Below are 7,599 nucleotides of genomic sequence, written 5' to 3'. Positions count from 1 at the left end.
TGATTGCCTCCGCTGGTATGCCATCTGGGCCTGGAGCCTTGCCGGCTTTCATGCTTCGCAGGTCTAGCTTCAGCTCGTCTGTCGAAAACAGTGGTGCCTCGGCTTGCTCCTCGACGAACACTGTGTCGGCTCTTAGTGGGTGTGTGGGAAATAGCGCATCCACTATATTCTTAACTCGGGCCTCATCCATCGTCTGTGATGATGTATGGAACTTTTTCATCACTATTTTGTATCCCTGGCCCCAGGGATCGCGATCCACTTCGTCACATAGCGTTTTCCAGCAGTTCCGTTTACTCTTCTGTATCTCGGCCCCAAGTGCTTTCTTAGCGCTTTTGTAGGCTGCTGCTCTGGTCAGCGCCTCGGGTCTACCACGAGCGCGCGTTGCGAGTCTCCGCATTCTATGGCAGGCCCTTCGCAGCTCAGCAATGCGGTCATTCCACCAGTATACCTGCTTTTTACCTGACCATGCTCTCCTCTGTGGCATTGAGGCTTTGCTTGCCCGGTGAATGCAGCGCATAGTTTCTTTGACCAGCTTAGTACAAGACTCCCTGTTGTGGATCTCTCCCGTTGTGGGTGAAATGCCTTGGGAATCTGCTAGGAGTGACGTATCGAACTTGCGAACATCGACCCTAGACGGGTTCCATCCTGGTTTCCTGCGAGGGATACTACGTGTTTGCCCTCGCGTGATGTCAGTGACTTGGAAGGTGATGTAGTTGTGGTCGCTACCACTCAGGTCTTCCATCACTCTCCATCCGTCAGCCCTTCGAAGAAGGCTTTCTGAGACCAGGGTTATGTCAGGGATAGAGTATCCAAAACCCGGCCTTCGATATGTAGGGTTCGTTCTGGTGTTGAGGATGGTCAGGCCAATGCGGGCTGCCATTTCAAGGACCAGTCTTCTCTTGGTGTTTGTTTGGGGCATACCCAATTCCACGCCTCTTGCGTTGAAATCTCCAGCAACAATTATGTGGCCGGTTATATCGCGCAATTCGTCTTCAAGGTCTTCGAGCTTTCCCCTGAAGACAGGGGCTGTGTCGTTTGGAGACAGATAGCAGCTCACCAGAGTGATTTGCGCCATTTTAACCCAGACGTAGCAGCGTCCGACCCGCTGCTCTCTGCGCGATGGTTGGGGTTAGCAATCCATATCGCGGCCGAGCCTGATTGGTCAACATGCCAGGTTTCCTTTGTTCTATAGGGTTCACTGATGATGACAGCGTCTGCTCTTTGTTCAAGAACCAATTGGTCCAGCAGGTCATCAGCTACCCTCCTGTTCATATTGCCTTGTATAAATTTAATCATATTCTCCCAAGCTTTGTCTTAGCCTCAGCAAGGGCATCCCTGAAGGCCTTGCACGCTCGCGACCCGGGCAGGTAATGGGCATTTTTCTGTCCATCTCCTGCCGAGCACAGGTAGCAGCTTGGGCTTTCTTTACACGCAGAGGCTATGTGGCCCTGCTGACCACATTTCCAGTATGAACTGCTTCTGTCTGGGCCTTTGCATGCCGCCTTTTTGTGGCCATACCCCAGACAGCGGAAACACCTTTGGACATCCGCGCGCTCTCGGACGCGGCAGATAATCCAACCTACTCGCAGCTTCCCCTTTTCAATAAGAGTCCGGCCTGGCAGTTCGTCGATTTCCACCACAGCCATTCTTTGTTCTCGCGAGTTTACAGCGAGGAGAGAGACGCGAAGTTGGCCACTCATCTTGTCTCCTAACGCCCCGCGTATAGCGTTCTCCACTTCTGGGGCCGTGGTTAGGCAGTCCATGCCCAGAACTTCTAGACGTAAACGTCTAGTGAGAATACGGGCGTCTCCAAGCTGGCCAGTGGCAGTGCACACATTTTCCTTAAATGCTGATTGGTCGCCACAGCGCTCCATTTCGATGAGCACGCCGCCTTCGCGGGTTTTCCGAACAGATCGAATTACGGTCTCCGTCTTCTCGGGTTGGAGCTTACCACGTATCGTTCCCAGCACCTCTGCATAGGTTTTCCCTTCAGCTGGCTTAATGATTAATTTGGCGAGACTCTTCTTTTTTCTCACGCTCTTCTTTTTTTTGCGGCTGGTCGCCTCGCCCTTAATGGCCAAGGGTTCACCTGGCGCTGGCCCTGGCTTGGGCTTTCTGCTTTTTCCAACCGTTTTCCATTGATTGTCTGGTACGGTTTTCTGTGCATTGTTGTTATTATTGCCATTATTATTAGGATTATTAATAATAATGTTTTTACTACTGTTATTATTACTAGCAGTAGTATTTTTTTTCTTTTCCGGCTTGCCTGTAGGGGAGTCGGATCGAGTGCGACCTCTCTTTTGCGAGCCAGGGCCAGCCTTCCGCAGCTCGGAAAGGGTAGACCCCTTCCGGCGCTGCTCTCGGAGGTAGCTTAATATATTTAAGCTCTCCTTGATTTGGGCCATACCTGTTTTTATGTCCATGGACACATTCTTTTGCTTAGAGACAGCGCTCTGCATCTTCTTCAAGACGAGCCGAATCTGGGCCAATTGCTCATCTTCATTGCCTTCGCAAGTTCCCAAGCTTGCGGTGACATGCTTGTCGCTGCTTGCAGCAGCCGGCGTTTGAAGACGACTATCCCGGCTGCCGGGAGTTTCCGTTTGGTAAGGTGTAGCCTTCTGAGCCACGCCGGCGGCTTTCTCCGTGCTCGTGGTGCCGGAATTTGCCTGCAGAGGAGTTTGTGGCGGGGAGCACACGACTCTACTGCTCTTCCTGAATGCGCTGCATTCTTCCTCCGTATCATCGACGTTGGTTTCATTTATTGGTTTTGTTTTAATCATTTTCAATCAATTGGGTCTCCGCTTCAAGCCGCTATCTCCACACGTAGCATAGTCGCTTTTAAGTGTCCCGAAGTTCCCTTCTCTCAAAGGAGCAGGCCATCGCGAGGGTTGACACAAGTCCTTATGGGATATTGTGTTCAGAGCCAAGACAGCGCAAAACCAGGAGTAAATCTCAACTGGACCTGTACGGCCAACTAAATGGCGACGTGTATTGAACGTACTTGAAGACCTGCCAGGGTTTTAACGAGACGGAGGCGATCGCAGCATTAGCCCACCAGCCATTTCTGTGAGGTGTCACCCTCACATACTAAAGTGGCGGAATACTGCTCTCGCCAGCCCAATATCAGACTAATCGTATACATGCTCCAGTATGCCATGAACAGGATCTAACTGGTCTCAATCCTGGGATGCTTTTTGGGGGGCGGCATCTGTTCGCCCGGACACAGGAGATTCATCAAGCATTTCTGATCTTTTAAATCAGGCCCTCGTCTCCTGCCGCTCTTGGTCTGGGACTGCTTATTGGTTATTCGCAGCTAACCTACCGGAGTAGGCCGTTCACAATCCGCCCTGTGTGACCCCGGTAAGGTCCTGAGCTTAGCCCTTACCAGGTCCTGAGCTTAGCCCTTACCAATTATTATTATATTAGATATTGTAATAATAAAATTAATAACAGATAAAATTTATATATATATCTAATCTCCGCTGACTTCTACTGTCTGTATTCCACGACCTGCAAAGAAAATATAAAAATAAAATTTGATAAAAAATAATATATAATAAACAAGTAAGAAAGTCTAAGTTCGGGCGGAGCCGAACATTAAATACCCGGCGCAAGTATTAAGTATATGTTTTCCACCTTTCCGAAAGCTACCGCTACATGATAAGCCGGGGTGTATACATTTTAAGTAAATTAGCGTCCTTAAATTTCGAAATATTGCAGTTTCAAGCATATCTGAAATTTACCGTTATATGAAAAGCGGCCTCAATTTTAGTCCGATTTCAACAATTTTCAACGGTTTGCTTTTATGTGGCAAGCACAATAACCATACCGAGCTTGGTACAAATTGCTAGAACGGCTAGCGAGATACATATATGTGATCACAAGTGGGCGGTGCTACGCCCATTTTCCAAAATTTTGTCATAAACGTATTTCTTGGTAAATAATTGTTGCAATCATCAATTTTGAATAAATTAGCTTCAATATTTACTGATTTATCGAAGATTTTGTATTTCTCGAAATTACCGTTATATGGGATGTGGGCGTGGTTATTGTCCGATTTTAGAAATTTTCGGCCATTTAGTAAGCTGTACTAAGGCCAACAACTGTGACAAGTTTGGAAGAAATTGGTGTAGCGGTTACCAAGATATACACATGTAACCATAAGTGGGCGTGGCTACGCCTATTTGCCAAAATTTTGTAATATTCTTATTTTTCGTCTAAAACTCATTGCAAATATCAATTTTTAGTGAATTATCTTCAGTAGTTACTAAAATATCGCAGTTTTCGTTTTTCTGAAAATTACCGTTATATGGGAGGTAGGCGTGGTTATTGTCCGATTTTTAAAATTTTCAGCCATTTAGTAAGCTGTACTAAGGTCAACAACTGTGCCAAGTTTGGAAGAAATTGGTGCAGCGGTTACCAAGATATACACATGTAACCATAAGTGGGCGTGGCTACGCCCATTTTCCAAAAATTTATAATATTCATGTTTTCCGTCTGAAACTCATTGTAAGTATCAATTTTGAGTGAATTATCTTCAGTAGTTACTAAAATATCGCAGTTTTCGTATTTCTTAAAATTACCGTTATATGGGAGGTAGGCGTGGTTATAATCCGATTTCGCCCATTTTCAATACCATCCGTCCCACGCCCAAAAGAAGTTCACGTACCAAGTTTCGTTAAGATATCTCAATTTTTACTCGAGTTATCGTGTGCACAGACGGACGGACGGACGGACGGACGGACAGACAGTCACCGCTTAATCGATTTCTCTTTTCATTCTGATCATTTATGTATACATTTGTCTATATCTATCTCGATTCGTTTTGCCTGTTACAAACAACCGTTATGTGAACAAAGTTATAATACCCTTGTGCACAAGTGCGCTCGGGTATAAAAATATCGCAACAAAACCAAAAAAACACTTCATTGAAACGTCTATATATTATGGCCATAGGCAAGTGTATCCACATATCGTCGTTTAAAGTACAAAACCGCGTATCAAGATAATGCAAAACCGCGTATGTGAGGTTGCATAAATTATATTCCAGAGCGTAAAAACTCTCATATGTCAAAATGGTTTTCTTTTTTGTAAAGCAATCGCATTTCTGGCTAGTATATTTCAGAACGAATGGATAAGGCTGGAGCCAAGAGCTATTGTTAGCTAATCCAATTTTTGGCAAAAAAGGTAATTTACGCGGCTTTGCAGAGCGACGATACGCGGTTTTGTACTTTAAACGGCGATATGTAGCTCTACATATTGTGCCGTATGTATGCTAATTGTACATACATATGTTGCACATATCGTACCTAGACGAAAAGAAAAACTTATTTCCAAAACGCGTTAAGTCCAAAATAGCACCCCCATGACATGATAATTGTATGTTGCACATATGTACACATCGTCGCTGGAATAATGAAATAGTGTACCATGAAAAGTATAGTTTTGAGAAAAACGAATTGGAAGTTTTTATAAACCATTACAAACCATACAAATACAATTTGGTTTTTGGGGAATAAATTAGTGAGCCAAAGAGATATTTAAGAAAACTAAACATTTTTCAAATAGATTAAAGGATTGTCTATCCAATAGTGCAATTATCGAATAAAAGTGTATTTGGCATTTACACTGTTTCTTTATTCGAGCGACGATATATATATACATATTTCCACTGCACTTTCCTCTTTTTACCTACATACGTATGTACACATGTACGTCGTTGCAGCTGCGCTTTGTACAAAGGTACTTGCACTTCACTTTCTTTTGTTTAACTGCATACATATCTACACACTTATGCAGTTGCAACTATTTCCACACATATGTATTTATACAATGTAGGTACCCAGCCAGCATTTGGTCGATGCAACTACAACAACTGATGCAAATCCAGCGGATGCAAATATTGTTCCTGACCGAAAATGTCTGTTTTTAAAAACGCATCAATTCTTGAGTGTACAACCGTGAAATGATAATTTACACAATTTACATTCAACTCAGTTGGCACAAATTAAGCAAATTTGCTATTAATTGGAATTAAAAGAAACTGATGTTTTATATTGTTGCGCTTAGGAAAACAGACATTCTACTGCACTTTTCCCATTTATTGCACCACACTTATTGCTGTTTACATATGTACCTAGCTGCACTTTTAACATACATATGTACATACATATTTGCATTGCACTTCCTTCTTTTTACTTACATAAGTACATTTAGGTAGTAATACTTTATTTTTTGTTTATATACATACATGTGACCACATTTATGTAGTTGTAGCCAAAGCTGGCATTCTGTTGCACTTTTCACAGCACTTTCTGTTTACATATGTATATACGTGTCGGCAGTGATACTGCAAACTTTAATTAAATAATCCCTCACCCGTACCTTACAGAAAAAGGAATACATTTTCGTCACGAGTTTAATAGATTATAACTTTTGGCACTCCGGTGAGGGTAACAAATCAGGGCCAGAGGTAATAATTTCTGCAAAGTTTTGCAGTATCACCGACGATATAAACACAAGTAAGTACATACATACATATGGATTTAGTTGCGTCTGGAGCAACCGCGTTTCTTAATATTTAAACCAACGTTGGCATAACTCTATAAGCAAGTTCCCTGCGCTGGCAGAATTCCATATGCAAGTGCCCCGCGCTGGGCATGACCGATTTAAACAATAAAACTCACCGAACAATGTAGCTGGAATGTTGTAGGGTTGAGAGTTATTGGCGACCAATGGCGTTGAGTGTGCTGTGGGCGTCGTTGCTGATGTTTGGCAATCTAAAAGAAATAATTACATTATAATCAATGAAACTGTTAACAATGGTTAAAGGCTGACTTCCAAGTTGGTATATTGCAAAGCATCAGCCTCGTTTATTTCTAAACTATAACTGATGTAAATGACCAATTTGCCCAACTAAGTTCCAATTCGGCGTTTGAACATGGTTGCGCTTATTGCACTTTTCCATTAGTTATATTTAGTTTAGAAATAAAAGACGCTAATGCTTTGCAATATACCAACCTGGAACTCAGCCAAACTATGTTAAATTGGGAAACTTTAGTCTTATTACCTTCAAGGTTCTGATGGCTTAAGTCTCCTGCTGATGTTTGGCTATCTATGGATATATAAAATATACATATATGTATTTAATAAAAGAAAAATTACATTTAATCAAATTAAATTGCTTCTTACCTCCAAAATTTTGCGCGAAATTGATGTTTTTCTTCGCAGCCTACTAGAATCAAATTTGAAATTCGCTATCAAATTTCGCCTGATTTTCACTTGCCCGCTCTAACAGGCTAACCTAATATTCGCGGCTTGCGTTTTGGTACGCACGCCGTCGAATTTGTTTTTTTGCGTCACCCGAAATTGGCTTGCGTGCGTTTGCATTTCATTTCATTGAGCGAAACGTCAAATCAAAATGTCACGCAGAACAAAAATTGGAAATTGAGTTAGCTTCATACGCACGCCGTTCAATTTCGGTTGGTCCCATACAAGTTGTATGTGCATGAGAAATTTTTGACAGTAAATTGGCGGCGTGCGTGAATATTAGGTTAGCCTGTAACGCATATAATTCTTATTAAGAGTGCGAATTCTTAT

General features: G+C 42.9%; 1 long non-coding RNA gene across 1 annotated transcript; it reads right to left on the bottom strand.

The window, feature by feature from the left end:
- Nucleotides 1-6,225: 6,225 nt before the first annotated feature.
- Nucleotides 6,226-7,257, bottom strand: LOC118755014. The gene is made up of 3 exons (XR_004994968.1): nucleotides 7,192-7,257; nucleotides 7,070-7,114; nucleotides 6,226-6,779 (listed from the first exon to the last, which is right to left on the bottom strand). It is a non-coding gene; the product is annotated as an uncharacterized LOC118755014 (long non-coding RNA).
- Between the last annotated feature and the right edge of the window lie 342 nt (nucleotides 7,258-7,599).

This window comes from Rhagoletis pomonella, unplaced genomic scaffold (genome assembly GCF_013731165.1).
Source record: "Rhagoletis pomonella isolate Grant_MI unplaced genomic scaffold, Rhpom_1.0 Rhpom_scaffold_05123, whole genome shotgun sequence".
Taxonomy (NCBI): domain Eukaryota; kingdom Metazoa; phylum Arthropoda; class Insecta; order Diptera; family Tephritidae; genus Rhagoletis; species Rhagoletis pomonella.
The sequence above is the reverse complement of the archived record's forward strand: the minus strand, read 5'-3'. Positions and strand labels throughout refer to the sequence as shown.